This window comes from Anas platyrhynchos, chromosome 23 (assembly GCF_047663525.1).
Source record: "Anas platyrhynchos isolate ZD024472 breed Pekin duck chromosome 23, IASCAAS_PekinDuck_T2T, whole genome shotgun sequence".
NCBI lineage: Eukaryota > Metazoa > Chordata > Aves > Anseriformes > Anatidae > Anas > Anas platyrhynchos.
In genome coordinates this window covers 2407780-2429371 of record NC_092609.1, presented here as the reverse complement: position 1 = coordinate 2429371, position 21592 = coordinate 2407780, and the positions used below count along the sequence as shown (strand labels likewise).

The 21592-nt window shown below is 40.5% G+C and overlaps 1 long non-coding RNA gene across 1 annotated transcript in view; it reads left to right on the top strand.

The window, feature by feature from the left end:
* The window catches only part of LOC119713503 (uncharacterized), a 151686-nt gene that overhangs the window by 109385 nt on the left and 20709 nt on the right, over window positions 1–21592 (top strand). The window contains exon 3 of the long non-coding RNA XR_005260733.2: window positions 14782–14886. This is a non-coding gene — a long non-coding RNA (uncharacterized lncRNA). The remainder of the gene's footprint in view (window positions 1–14781; window positions 14887–21592) is intronic.

The following is a 21592-nucleotide window of genomic DNA, read 5'->3' as shown; positions in this document are numbered from 1 at the left end:
TTTGAGTGAATAAGGAATAGAAAGCATCGTGGACAGATTTGCTGGATAAATATATCTTAATATATATACAGACAGGTCATCAGCCCATGTAAATCAGCTTTGCTCCAGTGAAGCCAGCAAAACCGGATTTACACCAGCTGAAAACCAGACCATACGTTCTCACCTAAACTGAGTCTCAAAAATGCAGCTGGTGGAGGTTTGTTGAGGAAGAGACAGAGAGAAATGGGGAGGGATATACTGTTCTATACTGGCAGTATTAAGGGGAAAACAGTCATTCATTTGATTTGCAGATTCAAAGCTTTTCTTGAACTATGCACATGGAGTTGCAGATCGGACGTGGTCACGCATCGCTGCTCAGCACCGTGGCTGACAGCTGGCATCAGGTGCAGGCGTCCTACTCATGTAAATCGTTCCACCTGCACCTCCGAGAGCAGATCCGTTGGTGATGTAGTTTGTGAGCGACTGTCAGACCTCTGAGTCCTGGAAAAAGAAAAAGGCCAGGAAATTGCTGTGGTTCCTGTTCTGTGATGGCTGTTACTAACACTGACATCAGTATTCATCCCACCAACTGCAAGTCCTAAGCCGTGTATAGGTCTTTCTAATTTTATCCCTGCGGAATTACTTGAAGCCAGATAAAATTGACTTTCACACAAGAATCTCCATTGTTTACACACCAGAGTTCTCTGTTTAGTCAGTGAAACATGTTTTTTATTAGATTTCCCTTGGAAAAAAAAAAAAAAAAGAAAAAAAAAAAGAGACATTTTAAATTAAGGGAAAAGATGTTTGTTTTGTTTGGTTGCTTTTATTTTGTTTTGTTTTTGTGAAAATTGGGGTGGCAGCGGTGGTGACTGAAGAATCCTAATGCAGGACCAAAGCTTTGTTTTAAAATTCAAAGATGTTATCAGGTATTTCAGAACATCCTTAGCTGAGAAGCACAGAGTCATTCAGGTGGGAAGGGAGCCGTGGAGGTCTCTGGTCCCGCACTATGAACAAAGCTGCAATGTTAGCTCAGGTTAAAGTTCAGAGTCTGAGTTTCTTGTGCTTGGGTATGACTTGTGCTATAGCTTTAACTTGTAGCATAGTTACTAGCTTCCAGTTAATGTATTGTTTAATCACTCTAATGTAATGTTTATCTGTCTAAACCCATATTAAACAGTAGGGTATTTCTGTGGCTGTTTACAGACATTTAAAAAACAAGGATTGAAGAGAATCTTCAAGGATATGCCTGGCTATATAAACTAGCTGGCTTTTGGACTTCATGCTACGCTTGTAAACAGAATTCACTCGTTATTATCAGGACAAAACGAATATAGGAAAGTGCGCTTGAATCCTGGTACACTGGTGTAAATGAGTACTGAAGTCAGAAAGTGATATTGATACTGACCTGATATTGGAAAGGGCGTTGCTGTTCATCTAGGACATGGATTTACTGCGGCCAGGTTTCCTCATGGTGGCAAAATGGACTTGGTCACCGCTGTGTTGGAACTGGAAGCAAATACTTACTGTATAGCAAGTAAATTAGCTGGGTGGAAGGCAGGAAGGAAATGAATAGAATAATAGTACTCTAGTAGTAGATGTAAAGTCCATGTAAACAAAAAAGCAGTTTGTTTTAAATGTCTGCCCTGGTGATTCCTATCTGGGCTGATGGAACAGTACCCGCATTAAGGCTTCATTATGGGAGAGTCAAAAACGTCACTTTTCTGACATTAGAACCCAGGCAACTAAAGATCAATTACCCATGTATGTCTAATTGCTGGGGTCATAGTCAACTCTGTGCTTTAATTTTCCACCAAGTTGTTATTTCTGTCTCCCTCTCTCTCTCTCTCTCTTTTTTTTTTTTTTCTCGTTTAGCAATGACATTTGCATTCCTTTTAGCAAAATACCAAGGTTAAACTAAAAATAATTCTGCCCATCAGTTTTAGATTAGGACTAGAGCAGGCACAGATTTACTATAAATGTGTATGTAATGATTGCTGCATGCACTGCCAGGAAATTGCTACAGTCAGACATTTGAAGAATTAGATTAATTTTTTTAACATAATCTGAAGTTGTTTTTGATCGCCAAGTGGTAACTGCTATTAATATATGTGTGAATCCACCTTCTTTCCCAAGAAATGAAGATATATAGAAATTGTTTCCTTTCCTGAAACCGGGGAGGTTTGAAACTTGTGCCATCCTCGCTGCATGTGTTCTGGAAAAGATGGCAGCACACCCCTGAATCCCATACAGCCTTGAAATCAATGAGATAATGCTTATAAAACTGCCTTCTCTTTGCAAGGGTTTTATCTCTGGTTGTGAACTGTAGATAGCTAATGCAGTTTTCTCAATGTTCTCTTGCATTTTGCTAGTGAAAACACAGATTTGGTGTTTTGGAGGTTCTGCTTGCGTGTTTGGAGGGCTGAACACAGGATACCATGCAAGGAAATATTTATCTTCCCTCTTCCTAAACACAGAGCTTTAAGGGAGCATGATAGGACATGTTATCCCACATCATTATTAGAGCCAGCTTTAATTACAAAATCAGATTCTCCTTCAAAGGCCTACTAAACCAGTTGGCCAAAGAAATATAAAGTAATTGGTTTTGCTGTTGCCTTTTCAAAAGCTCACCATATCCAAAGTTTGAGACTATTTTCAATCCCTACAGCTGACATGAAATTGTAGCTTTCATTGTCATTTGAAAGGAGTAAGATCACCAGTGAAGTCTTTTCCTTTTTTTACATTGTCTTTTCCTCCTCACTTTATCCATTGACTGTGTTGTGTTCTGCTCAGGAGCTGTGAGTTGGACAAGCTCATTTTCATGAGTTGGATAAGCTCCTTTTGATGTAATGGAATATAGTGAAGAGGATCTGTGTGGGATCTTGCTGCTCTACCAAGATGTCTTTTAGGCAGCCTGTCTGCGTGACCCAGCCTCTTAACGCCATGTTAACAAGAAAAGACACCAGCCCAATGCATTAGCTGGAATTAAACAATATTCCCTTGACAGTGTGTGTGTTCTTTTCTCCAGAGAGACATAACATTAATTTCCCTAAAAGTAGCAGTATACCCAAAGGACAAAACCAACCTCTGAACAGATGTTGACTCTTTAGGATTGAATGGGATAAAGCACTGCTAACGCTTCCGCATTGTTCTTGCCTCAACGTCTTAAATTTAAAGAGCTTCAAGCAGCCTGGGATTCAAGAGTTCTGCTTGCTCCAAGCAAAGACTCAAAGCTTTAATTTGTAAGTAGCAATGGCTTATCCTCGTGTAGTGGTGTGGGTCCTTCCATTCATCTGTCCTTCTGTTAGCATTCCTACGTGACTGCATGGATGACTCAACTCCCCGCAGAGCTGCTACCAAATAGCCACAATTGGCTTTTTGGCACAGGTCAGTGCTCCTTCTCCCACCTTTCTTTGCTTGCTTATAAACTCACTGAGCAGCTGAGCTGTACCAGAAGCATATCTGCTAACTTGCCTTCAGCTTGAGTCTCTGTAGCTGTCCCTACTCATTAATTGGAGCCATATGTAGGAAACACCATGACTTCACCATTGCTGCTTCAGTGGCCCTGCCTGTAGCTGGACTGCTAGCTGAGCATCCGTCCCTCTTTTCTCCATCTACCTGAGTAAGACTCAGTCTCTGGAGTACATTAATGAATGCTACAGCATTGTTTAGTAATTGCTGTGTGTGATTCAAACACATCAGATGTCTTCAGACACAAAGTGTGCAAAATTGCTGAGAGTGCAAATGTTGCAACCGTACAGATGGGTAAGTTATTGGGTATCTGAGAGAAGTCACCATTCTCATTAAAGGCCTGGGTTCTACTCACTATAATTTATTGCAAACCTAAAAGACAGACAATAAAATATGTTTGACGTTTACATTTATTTGCATGGCTATAAAACTTCTATTTTATTTGCAACGGCTTTAAAAGCAATGGGTATTTCAGATAGAGGCATGTAGTTGGAACGAAGTCTGTGAGATGTTCTCTCGCTGTCTTGTTTATTTTAAGTCTACTGAAGTCTTAGCTTTCTTCACTGTAGGTGGTAGAATATTTTTACACACACTTGCAAAAGATCTGAGTATTTAAATTTTTTTCCAGCGTAATGGGGCCATGTGTAAATTTGTGAATCGATTTCTTAATAAATAGTACTCTTAGACTAAAAAATCCTTGTATTAAACTACTCTACGGATTTGCCTGGAGACCAAGGGGTTCTCCTTCCTTCTGTAGTTGATCTGCTGGTTTTGTGTCCTCCATCTGGTTTGACTGATTGGTGACATTTGTCTTGTAAAGCTCAGTGAATTATGATGCCAGTAAGGCCTAAACCACATAACTGAACTTCAGCTTTCAGTGTTATTCTTAAATATACTTGGTTCTTATTGAAGATGCCAACTCTTGAGAGATCTTATTGCGTAGTTAAAAGGCCCCAGTTATCAGGGAGTTATCAGAGCCAAGCTTTACAGCAGGAGCTTACTCTGTGTCCTCCAAACAAAAGTTCTTGTAAAGGTGGGGACAAAGCCTTTTCTATGAAGTTCATAGTAATATTGAAACCTGGTTAGTTCCAAACACTCAGAGCCAGGTTCCCAAGTCAGAGCTTTTCTTGGGAAGATCCTAGGCTTCTCCAGGAAGGCTTGGCAGTGCGAGATGATGTATTTAAAGACAGATTTTGCTCTGCTTCCCAAGAGTTGGATGATTCATTGCAGCTACTGCTGCTCTACTCCACCATTTCAGATCAAATAAGACCATCGAAGACTCCACTAAAGGCATGGTTTAAAAAGCCCCAGGATGGAAAAGCAGGCTGAGAACCTAAGAGAGGCCTGAGCGCAATAAAAAGGTGTGGTATGAAATTTACCAAAGCTATGGCTGTAGGGAAAGAAATCCTTGCCACAACCAGACCAACATCTGATTCCATAATTTCCAGCAGCCTAGGAAACTATTTTGTTTCAAAATTTATTTCTCTTTTTATGTGCTTTATCTCCTATCCACTAGGAATTGCTTCTGTTTGCTACCAAAAGAAAAAAAGAAAGAAGATGTACTGTACAATTATGTGCTGTTTTCACAGGGGAACTAGGTTTAAATAATGTCTTTCATACTCTGTATTTTTGATGGATTATATATCTGCAAACCTTGATTCATATGTATTGCTTCAGGGTTGCTTGCTTGCGTTCTCTGATTGCACTTGATTGCGTGCTCTGTTATGGATGCTCCTTGTGCCGCATCTCCTTAGTATCTTATCCAGTCCCAGCCTCTAACACTGCTATCACAGCTCGGTTATTTGGAGTTACAAAAGCACAACATTTCATATCATATCCTTGTGAGTCTCTGCAGGCTCAATACTTACAATGGGTGTTTGTCATCCAGAACTTGGTAATATGGAGAATTGACGCTCCGCTTGCACATGGCTCATAGAGTTAAAGGAATGCTGACAGTTGATCGCTACTTTTAATGACTTAATCCTGTAGGGCAATTAATTATCTGCACCCACTAGCAATACTTCCAGCAACGTGTTTATGATCGTAAATAATATCTTGAAGGGATGTGTTCTTAACCTGTGATATATATCGCTATCTTTAGCGGGCTCATCTTCAGTTATAATCTTCAGTTATTAACCTTTTGCAAACCACTTATAAATGGAAGTGTAATAAAAAATATGGCTGAAATTATTAGCAGTCAAAATGACCTCCTGGAATATGTCCTAAGAGAAGCTGAAATATTCTACTCTGTCAAACAGAGCTTGTAAAGAATTCCCCACTTCCTTTGGCTTTGAGGAAGGGAAGTTGTAAATTTGATTTTGGAGTTGTTCAGCTCTGGAACTCTTTAAACATTTACTTAAGGTTTTAAAAAAAGGTTTTGGTATAGAGCTATCATGATTGCTTTTACATACACTTGCATATGTGTGTTTCTTCCTTCTGAGTACAGAATGAGGAGCAGAGAAGATACATCATAAAATTAGTTTATGTTTTCAAAGCTTTTCTCCCATAATAGGAGCACAAAATGTTGACCTTAAAAAAAAAAAAGAGTCCCCCAAAAGTATCTGCCAAGGAAAAAGCTTTCCATTCATTCAGGATTCAACATATGTTTTTTTCACTTATCGGCCCTAGCAGCTGACTTTATCTGTGAGCTAATTACCTAGTGGCACTTAATTGAAACCTAAAAAGAGCCCAAGGGGCTAAAAATAATCACAAACCAATTATTGAATGTGTAGAATTTGTAATGATCTACTGATTTTAAAGTATAATGTCCCAAGTCAAGCGTAGAGAATGGATCAGGGCCCATCATAGCAGTACCCATCAGCATTGCTCACAAAGGTTTTGGTTACTAACTCGGCCAAAAGAAAGAGCAGAGTTAGGAATAGTATAACCAGGTGGTTAGATTAGAACAGCATTCAGATTTTAGGTCTTTATGTGCCTTTCCTAAAAAAATAATACTGGAGCTGTGGCAAAATAGAAGTAGTTGGTTAAGAGCATTTCTTCACTTACTGTGATGCTACCTGTAGACTTTTGAGAGCTGGAAAATCTTTCCAAGAAGTCTGGTTGTTGATCTGCCCTACATCTTGCCTGTTACATTTTACCTACTATGCATAGACAAGTGTTTGTTTCCCATCTCCTTCTCGGTGACATTACAGCAACTAAACTGACAGGAAGCGATGACACACAACGGCATCTTCTCAAGAGACACCACCTGCTCTCTGTTACACCTTTCTGTTTGAGACACTCAGAGCACATCGGGAGCTTTATTTATGTGAGTGGTACTGTGAGTTTCTGCAGGATATCCACTGCGTCAATATTTATTTTTTACATTGCCTGCTTTTACACGTTCTCACTGCAGAGCATGAATTCGAAGTACTGTATATTGTAGGAACATAAATCAAAGCAGCAGCCTCCATGCCAGGGAGTTTAGCTGCAACAATGGATGGCAGACGGAGAGAAGCAGACAGAAAAACACAAGGAAACAATTGTGCACTGGTGCTCACATCTGATGGACAGTGGTCTCAGCCCAACAGCTGGCTGGCTGGCTGTAGGAGAAGAGCTACTTGCCTGCTTCTGTATTTGCAAGGTCAAGGCCTCCCTTCTCAAAAGCAGCTTTCACTCCCATTCGCCCTACGAAGCCAGCTCCACTTGAGAGAGAACCCCTCAAGGCTGTTCTAGTTCATGACTCTCCGACAAACAGCATCAGCAAAGTTTTGATCATCAAACACTCTCATTTAGTAACAATAGAGATGGAAAGATGGCTGTTCTGCTTGGGCAATGATTGCTCTGACGGAGAGGATGTGATGCAATTGCTATCTGATTTGTAAGCTAAACCAAGGAGATCTGGAATTACTGAAAAAGGATAAATGTGGATGGCCCTGAACAGTGCTTCTTGGCCGACTACAACCAGCCTTAGTGCTAAAATCCCCCTTGCAGATGTATATCTGGATACACAAAGCACATGTAGAAATGGAGCGGAGAAGGAAATAGCTTTCCTGTTCTGCAAAATTTTTTAAGATTTTGAACTTTTTGTGTTTCGCAACAGGATAAAACAAATATTTTGACGTGTTTCATGGAAAAAGCTGAGAGATTCCAAAATAAGAAAATAACTCAGTGATTACATCACCTGGGATGTAGAGAACCCACATTTAAATCCCTCTTTTGCCTGAAACACAAAAAACTTGAACCTATGCTGTTTACATCAGAGGTGAATATTCAAATTCCTAGCCTACATGACCCATTAGTCGCCCTCTTGTGTTGAATCCTCCTGACTTGTAACAGCAAAGGTACATCCTTACTGTGTCATTTGTCTGATGATGTCCTTTGCAGTCACTGTGGATTAACTTTGACTGAAAAATTTCTACTAAAAGGTGAGAGATTATCCAATATCAGGCTAAAGCATCCACCTTGAATCACTCCCTCTTCAAAAACTGACCATGCTTCTCTGAAAACCTCTGTCATTAGACACAGGTCATGCCATGGACCCCTGTAATCTGTTGCCTCTTAAAATCAAGAGCTGCTTTATGCTTGTGTCTGTGGAAATATCTTTTGCAGTAGTTAGGCAAATCAGTGGATCCAGTGGTAGCAGAAGGGAACTTATTAAACAGAAATTTATAGGTATCATTTGGGCACAGTCTCGTACAAGCACCTTCCCAAGTACAGTCTGAATAAAAATCTGAATTATATCTGAACTATTGTCTATTCCTGAAGGTATTTATTCTGCAAACAGTTAAGTCTGTGATACAGCACACAGTTGTATAAGTTAGGCCACTCAGGATGACCTTGACTGGCCACCCGGTGGACTGAGCTACCTTAGGAGTCCAGAGCAGTGCCATAAGTACCAGTCAGTTTTTCTGTCTCACTTGGCCTATTTCATCTGTGGTTTGTAGTTTAGGATAGGGACAAGTGAGTACTTCGGTTGCAAGCATGCTCAAACCAAAGGGAATAAAATGTAAGAGTAAAGTTTGTTAATCCTATAGAACTTGCTACTTCAAGATAGCATTGGTTAAAAGACCAGGCAGTGGCTGCAGGTTAAGATCCTTAAAACAAAGCTGTCAGAAGATTTGCCATTTTTAATTTGTCTAGTTGCCTGGACTGAGGATTAAAGGGCCTTCCCTCCCTTATCACTGCTTGCTTTGGGCCTGCAAAAGGCAGCATTCTCTTTACAGTTAGGACATCAAGGACAAAGGTCCAATTTGAGTTATTTCCTTTTATACAGCATCGCTAATTTTATAGTTTGCTCTGAAAACAATACGCTTTTTAACTTGATCCACAAAGCAGCTAATGAGCTATAGGCATGCAATCCAAGCAATCCTGAATATGAAAACCAGACACCCCAGTGGAAGGCTCCCAGGATTTCAGGCCTGCTGAACCTATTTATTCCTCTGAAACTTATATTTACACTTTACCCATCTGCCCTTCATCCATCCCTTCTGCAAATGAAAGGTATATAAGGGCTGTATGTTACGAGTTAGATGTGGTTTCAATAGTTTGTGATTCCTCTGTTGGACCTCTGCAAAGATAATAATTGCCCCAGTAAAGCCTAGTCCAATCAAGTGGTAGTTAATGAATGAGCCTTGGACCATTTCCTTAACTGCCTTTGGTTTTAATTCTTGTCCAATTTTTGAGTCTGGTCTAAGTCTGAAACCTCAAGGTCTCTCTGACTTTTCCCATTGCCTAGTAATTAGGGAAAAGCATTAGCCAGGATTACTGGAAGGCACTGATTAAATACCCCAGCCCTTTTTGATGCCGAATACATCATCAGGAGAAGAGAAAAGAAAACATCCTGTTGTCTGGGATGAACATCTTACCCTGTCTGCTGCTTAAACGTGGAGCTTGGAAGAGATCCTTTTTGTATCATGACCTTGAATGCAGATAAATGGCAGCTTATTTCTGGCAGACTTTCAATTCCTGCATTCCCAAGCAGAACATCCCCTTCTGTGTTAAACACCTTCTTGCAGGTTTGAATTTAACACACGCAGAATTTCATCTTGACCGTGTCAAAACAGCTCTGAGCTCACTTTTACGTTGCAGGCCCAGGAATTGTTTGGCTAAAGTATTGGAGACACAAGGAGTTATCTGAATTCTTCCAAGCTTCCTTTATATTATTGCCTCCGGATTCAGGAGAATAAAATTGGTGTCCAGTTTAGAGATCCCATATGCTCCAGAGTGTTAAAAAATTGTAGGTAGTGTAATAGAGCACCAGGCATGTGCCTTCCAAAGCAGAACAGGCAGCCCTAGGTCATTTTAGCCTACGTCCTTTGTTAATTGTTGTTTGTGGATCAGATTTTCGTTTGCCCATTTCTCTGCGGGTTATAAGAATGGCTGGTATCTCAGGCCCATTTCTGTCAGCGTCTGGCTCTCTCTATTCAACAATCCAGATGTTTTTTACCATAGACATTTTACAAAAGCCTAAAACAAATAAATACACGGCCCTATCCCTTCACCCCTCTTGGGATTAAATATTCCCAGAGTGTTATTACGGCTAATGCATGTTTTCTTTCTGTTAAACAACAGCAGCAGTGAACAGCAAATTCACACAGACACCATTGCAGCCTCGTACATACCAGTGCTTGAGAATCACGGTCACAACACAGCCCGGAGCCGGCATCCTCTCTCCCACTGGGACCCTGCCCCAGTGGGCGTCTTGCAGCTGATGTAAGCGGACAGTGTGTCAGCAAGAAAACCGCTGCGCCAGGGCCCTTGACCAGGCTGGATGTGCAGCACGTAAAGTAAACAAGATCCCTCCCTCCCCTGCATCCCCTTCCCACCACCAATAACCAATATTTACAAACGAGATGATTTGTAGCTACATCAGTGGAACTTTAAAACAAGCATTTCCCTGGCAGTTTCATTTGAAATACCAAGTGGTTTTCTAATGGGAAAAATTAACCAAGAGCTCTTACATTTCTTTTCTGTTGTTGTTTATAATCACGGTCGACAGAAACGTCATCTTGTTATACTTCACCCACTTATCTTGCCACACGATTATTCATACCAGAAGTGGGGATGGGACTATAAGAGGCTTCTGTGATTGTTATATTTTGCAACCTCCTCCTATTTTTAAAAGGAATATAGTCCAGAACCAAACTGTGTGTGTTTAACTCTGCCCAACATCACCTCATTGCCACTTGAAACTGTTAATGCTCTTAGGTTCTGCGTGTAGTTAAAACATCTTGGGAGCTGTGCTGAATTATGCTCCTAGGGAATTAATGGTGCAGAACTCTGCCAGCCTTGCCGCACTCGGTTGCCCTCTCCAGCCATGCGGGCTATGCTGAGAAGGGACGTGGCTGCTCTCCATCTTATTCCCACTGATGAGTTATTTTGCACCAGTTGTAGCCAGAGAAAAGAATCTGGTCCGAGATTGTCATGTACCTGATTGGCTTAGCTACAGGAGCAAGGCTGGGAAATTTGAACAGTCCTAAACAGTAGGTTAGAAAGCCACAGAAATGAGCTAAAAGATAAAGGCAACTGTTTTATTAAATGTTGATGGATGTGGCTCTGTGACCACAATTACTTGCTTAGACAAAGAGCTAGGTGAGTGGTTTGCTGCAATGGCCCAACAGTATGCTCCAGAGGTCACCTTTAGGCTTGAAAACGTAGAGCCTGATGCATCCATATGTTGCTCTGTTGAATGTTATGCAGCCTCAATTCCTGTCTTTCCAAGATTCTTGGCACCAACCGTTTACTGAGGACATAAGGACCTTAGTACACAATTCAGTAGAAACCCAAAGAGTAGCAAGAAGCCTTATACCCTGAACTGGGAATATAGCGATGTTGAATTGAGTCCTCAGTCATCGTCTTTTTTTTGTTGTTGTTCTGTGTCTCATCTGGGACTAATGACCAGGCTACTAATTAGTGCCAGTGGAAGAAAAGAGCTTAAATGCAAATGTAACCGCAAAGAATAGATTGCAATTTCCCAAACAAATTTAAGAAAAGCCAGCGAGTATAGACCGGTTGCTGGAAAGTTTAGCTAAGTTAATTGTGAATTGCTTTGAAGTCAGTGAATGTCAACAAACATATATACATAATTATTTACCACCACATTATTTAGGAATTTTCATGTGACAAAACACTAAGCTATTCAAAACACATTTCTTCCACTTTATTATTGTTTATGAATATCTCCCTGAGTTCCCAGGAAAAATAAAACCCCTGTTACAGAAGGCGTTATGTAAGTAGATAAAAGGTGCAATGCTCTGGTTAGCGAGGTAGGTATAACACGGGAGAGGAACAAGTATGGAGAAATGAAGTCACCAAGTTAATTAGTTGCAGACCCACTAATACAGCTCATTCCCATGAATGGCTTTCCACTGAGAAATTCTTCTTGTGGCTACGTTTACAGACACAGGCAGTGCTGGAGCTTCAGCCTGTCGACTGCCATCACCTCGTGGAGTCTGTCATTCTGCTGAGCCAGCTGTCCTTACGAGTTCAAGGAGAAAAATCAGTTTGTGCTCTTTGATATCTCCTCTTCAAGGACGGTGGTGAGACTGTTCCCAGAACTTGAGGGATTTGCGTCGCCTCTGAAACCAAATAATCTCTGTTTGACTGTGCTACGAGGGTAACTTCTATGGGATTTTTTGCTTTACGCATGCAGATCTTATACCTCTGCAGATCCTGTAAGCGTACAGTCTCCCACACAAGTAACAAATTAGTGTTTCTTGCTCCAGGCAACCTTGGTTCTGCAGTTCTCATACACCTGGCAATTATCAACAGCAGCATCCGGCTATCTGCAGTGGGTTTTAATGTCTTGTGTATAAATCTGTTCTTAAATTACACCAACCATCCACCCTGGAATAAGAAGTAAGACCAAGGCATTATCTGTATTCTGTGCAAAGGATGAAGTGTAATGTCTGCAGTGATACAGAACAGCCACAGGTCTGTTGTGCTACTGCACCAGACAGACAGGATTGGAGTATTATTACTGGACAAGCAAGCAGGCAGAAGAAGGTAATTAAAGGAATCTGGAACAAATTGTCCCCATAGGAGCTGATGATGTGACGGTGACTTATGCCAGCAGAAAAGCTGGTCCACTGAGGCTCATCTAAGAAGTTCGGGTTATTGAGTTAAAAATTGCTAAAGGTGTATTTTTGCCTTCAGCTGATGAGGAAATGGATGCTCTGCCTAATTATCACAACTGGAAAGCTTGTTTGGAATAAACAGATAAGCTTTCATAAATCTGGAGCTGTATGTGATATGATTGACACCTTGCACTTAATTGTGGTGTATTGGAGGATGCTTCAACAAAGCATACAGAACCAATGACACAAAGGTGGAACTGTGTTTTGGCAAAAAGAATTAAAAAAAACTAGGCCCCCCTTCTTGTTTCCACCATGGCTAATGGGATCTTACCTTGTGTTTCAGCATGAAATGTGTTAGGATTAAGGAGCTCAGTTCTGATTCCACCTGGATCCATTGCTGTTGATTCCAGTTAAGTTAATCCTGTTTCAGATCAGGATAAGCACCATCAGAGAGCTGTTTCTAGCAGAGAAATTCAGAAATAGCTTTAGGACCTGAAATCCTGGTTTCCTCACCCGACCCCAGTTTCAGCTTCAGGGTTGTGTAGGAGAGGAATCACTAACAGACCAGACTCAGATCTGCCTTTAAATAAGCTTTTCCATTTCTAATAAAGCCTTTCAGTCCCAAAGCACTTCCAGCTTACAAAAATCAGCTTGCATGCATGCACTGCAGGGGCTGTAAATGGCTGTCAGTGGCTGTCCATCATCATTCAAAGGACATTTTTCTGGAATCTTTTTTCTTCCATCCACCCAAAATGGTTTGGTCATTTATTTTGCTCATGTCACTTGAAAGGCTTTGCCTTGGAAAACTCTTCTAGCACTTTTGAATCAAACACTTTGAAGGCCAGATGGGTCCCTGCATCATGCTTCCAGGGAGCCTGGGTCTGCATCAGCTCTTTTAAGGATTTCAGTAAGCTAACTCTGACCTATAGCAACATCTTCAGTTGGCAGGTCTGAGAGCTGCACCTCTTGCTTTCCAGAGTGTGGTGGATTTTCAAGGATTAGCTTTTGCACTGACAGGAAAAAATGCTGGGGTGTAGAAAGTAAGGGCTCCTCTCAATAATCTCTAACTGGTAGTTCACCATTTTCCCATTCCATCATTATTTCAACATTTACTTTCTTCTCTGGGACAAAAAAGCAGCAGCTCATAAATTGATCGTTTGAAAGGAAAAAAAAAAAGGAAAACAGTGAGATTAAAAATGTGGACTGGGGTACTTGAAGCAGTGTGTTTCAAGCATTTTGAAATATCTTGCTCTGATTTAATAGTAAAAGATTTACAAACTTATTTTAGTAGAAATTAACATTAATCAAGTTCTGGAGAAAAAGAAAATTTATGTTCAGTTTGAAAAACTAAAAAGAAAAAATTCAAAAATTCTGGTTTTCAGACACGGGAGTTAAATTAAGACAAGATTTGGAACCAGAGGAGAAACATAATAAAAATGTTTTCCATTATGTTCCCATATGTGCTGAAAGCCAAATTTCCTAGGTTTTTAACCTGAAGGAGACATGGTAAGTTCACAGTGTCCTAGCCAGTCTGTTATATGAATTCTAAGAAAGAAAAGGATGCTGCCTAGTAAGCAGAACATTCTTATTTCATTGGAGAGAAAAAAAAAAAAAGTTGAAAAACCTCCTACAAAAGACATATGTTAAGCTTTTATATGCAATAGGAAACATTTTACTATTTTTAAGGGGGTTGTAGTGGCTGAGTGACAAAGATCAGTGAGTTTGCGAAGAGGCATGGGAGAAGATTTTTCCCAAATCTTCAGGAGGTTGTGACCTAAAGATTCAACACCAATTCCCTTTTATAAGGTGTGGCACTTGCTTTGTTTTGTCTAGTTAAATTGCAGCTGAAAAATTGGTTGGTCCTGCAAAGTTTCTTCCAGTTTCAATAAAAAGCTCTTGCTAGGAGGGTCGGGGCTGGATCTGAGCCCCAGCTTACCTTAAAGTAAGTTGCCACATGTGCTGATCGCTGCTCTTATGCACAGGGCCCTCTTTTATTTTTACATATAAAATAAAACCACAGCTCCCACCAATGGTCAAGACGCTGGTATCATAACCAGGGCTCTGAAGACCTGTTTAGAGTTGTATTGTATTTATTACAGCTCCTGTGCTTTTCCAGCAATGGGAATAGAATTCACTTTTCAACTCTTGCTTTTTAGTAGTAGCACCAACACGTGTCTTATATCAGGGAAATACCCTACTGTTTCCATTCAGCATTACTGTCTGCAACTGAAGATAGTTTTTGTCTTGGTTTGCATTATGGATTTAAACAACTTCATGGAACTAACAAGGAACTGTTTCTCATTTTCACTTCTGCCAGGAATCACAGCCATCTATCTGAAAGTGCAGCCCGAGGAAGATTAGGGGGATCCCACATCATGAACTGAAACACTGGGGAAATATATGGTCATGCACAGTCTGAGAGGTAATGTTAAGATGTAGCTTGCGCAGATACCAAAAAATTGATTTTGCACTGTATACGTTTCATCAGTCCAACAAAATATGGGGATTTCATGCTTTTATCATTCATACTGAACTTGGTTTCAATAGATTATGTGCTGTAAAATTAGCGTGCTCTGGTTAGTCTTTCTACATCTTCTACAACTTTCCCATGTGTCACCACCACCCAGGGAAAGAAAAACCTAAATTTAACTTACTACCTCCCAAAACAAGGAACTGAAATAACTACATCATCACAATAACTTTTTCAGAAAAAGAAACACTTTGGTTTTCTTTTTGAAGATATCCAAATGACGTCCAACTGATGTCTTGCTTGGAAAGGACAGCTAAATTTTAATGGATTCGTTGGCTACTTCTTTTCTGCCTTTCTGCGGTCTTAATGACCAAGGATAAATAGGTAGATCTGATGCTTGGGTGAGAAAATTCTCAACGAACTTCCCCAATTCAGAGGGATAAGTTATTTTTCTTTTTTTCCCCAATGCTATTTCATGCATCATATGACAAGACACATCTGTTCAGTGACTAATACAAAGGGAATATCCCATGCGTGTAAACGGCACAAGCCTGCCTCACACTCAACCTTTCTGAATTTTTTTCGAGGGCTGGTTATGCAATAAATAAATGGGGACAAACTCATCACGAGGAAGAACTTTTATTCGGCTTTGAAAGCGGCACTTTGGCTTGGAACAATATCCAACATCAAAATAATAATGAGTGCGTGTTACTGCTAACAGTCCTGGAGACAAGAATTCTCCATGCATCCAGAGCCAGCTTCTCAAGTCCTCTCTCCTTCATATCTTAGCTCTTACTTACGGAAAACCCTCAGCAAAGGGAGTGGGATGGGTTTGGAAGAGTAAATGCCTTGAGATTTGGCTTTTAGTGAACAGGAATGCCGAGCCTCAAAAAACAGCAGTGAGGGCCTTGGTGGCTCCCTTCGCTATTTGCTTCTGTGGCGAGCCTAAGGAATACTATAAGGAAAAACGAGAGTAGAGAAAAGGGGTCCTCGATATCTTCATCCTAATAGTGCCAATAAAACACCGAACATTTGCCTTTTGCAATTCATACCGCGTTTCTGTAGGATCTCCCTGCAGGCCACTGAGCAGTCAGCTGAAGTGAATGGCATTTGGTCTGTGCCATCTGGAGTTGTCAGTTTAATGATGAAGGACTCAGGGAACAATTTAATAAATAAACCTAGCCAGTAGCCCTAGCAGTCCTTGGAGCTTTGCAATCCTTTGAAACAGTTGTGCAATAAAGAGGAAAATAAGAACGTATTGAAAAGGAGTATTTCATCAACAAGAAGCTGGGGAATAAATCAGAAAGAACCATGTACTGAAAGTAATGTATCTGCTAGGTTTGGCTGGACTTTTGGGATTGTTTTCCTTTTTTTTTTCCTATTCATAAATTGTTCATCAGCAAATTGTGGTCCGCAGCTCCAAATGGCGTATGACTGCATCATGCCATTAAAGTTTATGAAGCAGTGTCACCAGTGGAACTCAGTTACTTCCACCAGCTAAAATGTTGGCCTTGTGTATGTTTTTATGACCTTTTTTATTATTCTTAATTGTTTGATGATGACAGTATATTTCTTCCTTTATATAAGTCACAGGGTACATCTTTTGTTCTCTCTTGAGACAAATTGAAATTCAGAACAGAAGTAATCACTGCCATGGCAGGTCCCTTGGGATAAGGGAGGGGAGTACACACCAGAGAGAGAGAACACTTAAACAGGCTTAGCTCATAGCTGGGCAATCTGCACATGAATCACCATCCATTGCATGAGGAATAGGATCTATGGAGTCTATCTCCACCGTCTTATGCCCTGCAAAACTGGTGGCACAGCCATTATGAGAACTCAGTGATCGTTAGGACAGTTTTGCTAGTGTTATGGCAAGAGCAGATGACAATTTTTTAGTCCTATAAGAGTTTAAGAGCTGTAGAATTTTTTTCCCCTTCCAGAGGTGAGGCAAGAAGTTAAGCGCTGAATAATTTCCAAATTACCTCTCTCAAGTAATTTTGGGAGGTGTATATCTTCTCTTTACACAGGTGAGTTTTAATGTTCTAATCTGGGAGATATTTTGACACCCCCTGGCTCAGAAGGAGCACTTGCATATGATGACATTTAAATGGAATTTATTGTAAATAACGACTTGCTTTTCTGGACTTGTTTCGAAAGGGGAAATTCTCCCTAAGTGACCATTTCCCATTAAGACTTTTGATTTTTAACCAACTATTTTTAACAGTCTGCAACCAGCCCTAACAATTATCAACCACAAGTTGTAGATGAAGCAACTATGCCATTCCTGTTTTAGCCTTTGACTGAAGCTATAGCGCGGTTTTTACTGATCGGCACTATGGATTTATCCTGCTTAAACGCTCCTTTGAAGCACGCAGGCAGTCTTTACCGCGTCAGTGGAAAGATGAGGGTAATATTGTGAATGGCCGGGTTCCAGTTCTTCATAACTGAAGCCGTGGGATGATCGCCTTTTGTTTAAATGTCAGAGGATCATGGATGTCAAAGACGAGAAACGGCCTTTTAGATCATCAAATCTGCATCACAGCATGGAAGTCATAGAAATCCAAGGCAAGAGTAACACCGGGCCAGCGTCAGCGTTATCCCATTAGAGTGACTCTGAATTAGCAGTTCTGACTGACATCCCAACCAAACACAACTGATAGAGGGCCACATGGCATGAGGTATTCACTGAAGAATTTTACTGAACAACACATATGGCCATATTTTATATTTCACGGTTAAAGTAATACGAACTATGTAAGGAATTAACTTGAAGAAGCTTTGGAGGCCAAGCTAATCAAAATTCTTTAAAGTATAGGCAATGAACCATAACCTGGATATAAAATATTTCCCAATAGCTGTTATAATGCAACCAGCTGTACTCTGATTCACTCGCACTGATTAGCTGTTACCCTGAAAATAGCTTTAGGATTGGTGCTACTGCTGATGAAGGCAAGGACTGCTGTTGGTACAAACCAGCATGGCTCCATTGGCAGCAGCAGAATAGCATCCATTTGTACCAGCTGAGAATTCAGCCAATACTTATTTAATATTAATACTGTTATGTAACCAGGAACAACTGATACACCCTTTTCCTTTATCTTGCTAATTACAAGCCAATAATACCTCCATATCCTTGTGTGCCTGGGCATTGCTTAAACACATTGTGGTCAAAGAGTTTACTGGCTAGATTGCAAGGTTCAATTTGCTTCAAGGGAATTAAGACCTAAAGCAGCACTGTGAGTTTGCAGAGTTCTCTTGTCCCTCTTTGAGAGATTGCAAAAAGTAAGCTCTGGCGAGCGTAGTTGATTCGGTTTGTGATTTCTCTGGCAGAACAGGAAAGAAAAATTATTCTTCCTGACACCTTAGTTTACCCACCAGATTAGCTCTCTTTCTTTCTCAAATTATTGTATTTTTATTTTTTTTCCCCCATGGGTTAAATCTTTTTTTTTTTTTTTTTTTTTTTTTTTTCATTTTGTGTTCTTTTATAAATGTGCTTTGGCAGGAGTTGTGATTTTTTGGTTAGTAATCCACTTATTTTGTGGTTTAGAAAATATCTCAAATAACAACTTGGACACGTTGTTGACTGTCATTGTTGGCTGCTCATGTGGCATGAGGAACATGCAAGGAAACACGTCCTTTCATGTTCAACCCCTACATCACAAACAAAGCAATGATCTGCTTCCTACCATGTATCTAACTGTACATAGCTTTAGGTTTGGAGAGGGGACTGCAAATGTCATATAAAAATGCAGGTATATAACCCTGACAGATAGATATATCCACAAACATATGCATGTCATTATGTCTTTATCTCTCTATTTCTGCCTTTCTATACATGTAGATGCATATCTCTGTCTTCGCAGTCAAGCATAAAAAAGTGCACTTATTTTCAGCCGGAGGTACATTTGTTCCTATAAATATGTTTGCCTGTTGTCTGCATTTTCATATACTGCAGCTGCCACGTAGCTCAACTATTGGTTAGATATAAGCTCACTTTTTCTTTCCGTTCTTTTCTGTAAACTTATGAACTGATGGGAGCATTTTTTTCATAACCCATAGATTAAGTCAATATGCCTTTGTCTCAGGGACGAGGGAAAAAAGCTGAACAAATAGCAGCTGTCTTTCAATAAAATGCATATGATGGCCGTAGGATGTTTGAGGATGTCAAATTTCATTGGAAATAACAAGTTTATTTGCATACGTTTATTAATGTTTGTGGTTACCAGAATAAAACTTGTGCTGAAGACGAAGGCTAAACTCTTTGAGAGCAGATGTATCATATAGTTGGAGTAAGCTCGTTGTATATATTTATGGTAGACTCCATAGGTCCCAGTCAAGATCTTGGCTCCCTTGCGCTAGGCACTGCATAAACAATTTGCGAGACTGACTCTTCTCCAAGGAGCCTAAATAGGCCAGGGAAATAGTATGACAGAGGAAGAATTATTAGTTCCTTTCCACAAATAGAAAAACAGGCAGAGGATGAGGAAGTGGCTTGCCAAAAACTGTGTAGAGCTAGGGTGACAACCTAGATTCCCCAAGTCCCAACCCAACGCTTTAAAACGGATCAGAGGAAATGGGTGCATATACCTCTATAAAGTGTAGGTTTGGAATCTCAGATGGGTTTTCGGTCATCTCAGGTTATGGGCTTGGAGACCAACAAAATTTGAGTGGGGACAGAATGTGAGGGATGTAGAAGTAGTCAGGTTTTATCGGCCCGTTGGAAAAAAAGGAGCCCAAATATTATTAATGGCAGCATCATTGTTGAACACTGCCTGAATAAAGACCACAGAACTTTAACCACACTTTCAAACCGCTGTCTGCACAGGCCATTGCAAACTGTTCCATGGAAGGCACGCAGCCACTCGCCATTAGACCTGCTTCACTTCCTCGCTCGGTACTTATCCATCAAAGCTATCATTCATGTTAACAGGTAACAGGGGAACCTCAAGCCTGAATTCGTTATGAAACCCTTGGAACTGAACCAGCCCGGACAACCAACCTTCTGTTCAGCTGCTTCGATGTACATTTTTATTAGGGAACCAGTCTGGGCTTCCTACAAAGTGATTCATAGGTCGTCTTCCCTAAGCCTGCAGTGATCGTCACAATGGGTTCTTGCTTTTTAACCGCATTCACTTACGGACTGTCATTCGAAGGCTAATAAATCTGGCTCCAGTCACCAGACTCTGCGGTATACATTAGACAACTGGAGGGTCTAAACTGTTCAACCACAGTCTTGTTTGGAGGCTGTTTTGAATGATGATTTTCCATTATTACAGGCTTTACTAATTATTTTGTTTTATTGCAGTGATGCTAACAAGGCCCAGTACTGCAGTGGGACAACACTAAGCAAACACACAGTAAGGAGTCTGTGCCTGAATCATGCCTAAATACTGTAACACACAGTGAATTCTCACAAATGAATAGAGGGCAGGAATGTTTATAGGACATTTTAGATCCAGTCGGACCTCACTGTGGGTCCTCTAAGAGATCGTCAGCAGAGGTGGCAATCTTCGCTTCAGCAGATAAAACTCTTAAGATTCAGAAGGAAAGCTTTCAATATGGTCTTGAAGAAAATCCTTACATTAGGTGAAATTAAGTTAGCTGAATGATGTTCTTTCAGTTCTTCTCTATATGGAGACTGGTTTTAATATCACCTTCTTACAGATTCTGTAAGCTTTTGGGCATACACACGTCTTGATAAGTTGTTAAACATTAGAAGTCTTGAGCATTAGTCCTTCCACTAATGGCAATTTTTTAAAACAGAAAACGAGAGGGTGTTAAGCAGTGTTGTTGCTTGAAACCCCTCTCCCAAGTTTCTTTCAATGGAATGCTGCTCAGGAGGTCAGGAAAGCACAGGGAAGTGAGAAGTGTCTGTAATAAAAACCTTCCTGTGATTCCCTGAAATGAATAGCTCGCTGATGCAGGTCACAGTAGTCCTTATGCCAAGAAGCTGAAATAAGATCCTGAAAGTGTCAGAAGGATGTTCAGTTCCTCAAACATAAAATTAAACAAGATAAGAAGTCCTAAGGACAATATTCAGAAAGATAACCAGGATCCTAACTTCTTGTGGGTGCTATGTACCTAACAATTTAAATCTCCTACATCCAATATTCACCCGACCACCCCTCAGAAGAGTCATTTTACTAATGCTGCTCAAGCTCCATATTAATAACTAATTTTAGGCTCTGAGATGCCTGTATTAGGAGCACAGTTACCTTTTTCTTCTCTGGCCGAGTGCAGTTTCTCAGTCACTCAACATTTCTCTCCTTATGCTTTTGATGAATTCTATTGGGCATCTTAAAATATGTGTTGTTCTAAATGGTTTGGGTTAAATTCAGCACTGGGAAGCTCTGAGGAATAGCACAGCATCTGCAGGGATAAACTGGGGGAAGTCAAGTGAGCTATTGCATTGCAGAAAGGCATTTCAGGTTTCGTACAGAAGTTCAAACAAATATTGTGGTTGTCGTCATTTATTGTAGAGGGATGTTGGGGAACAGAGGGAAGAAGTAACTGGAAGTGACTAAAGAGCCAGAGCTTAGAACTTCTGACATGGAGCTTGACGACCAAACCACCATAATATCCTTTTTTTCCATGTAAATAACATCTGATGATGAAGGCGGTGGAATTTTACAGTGGTTTGTAAGCAAACTAGATT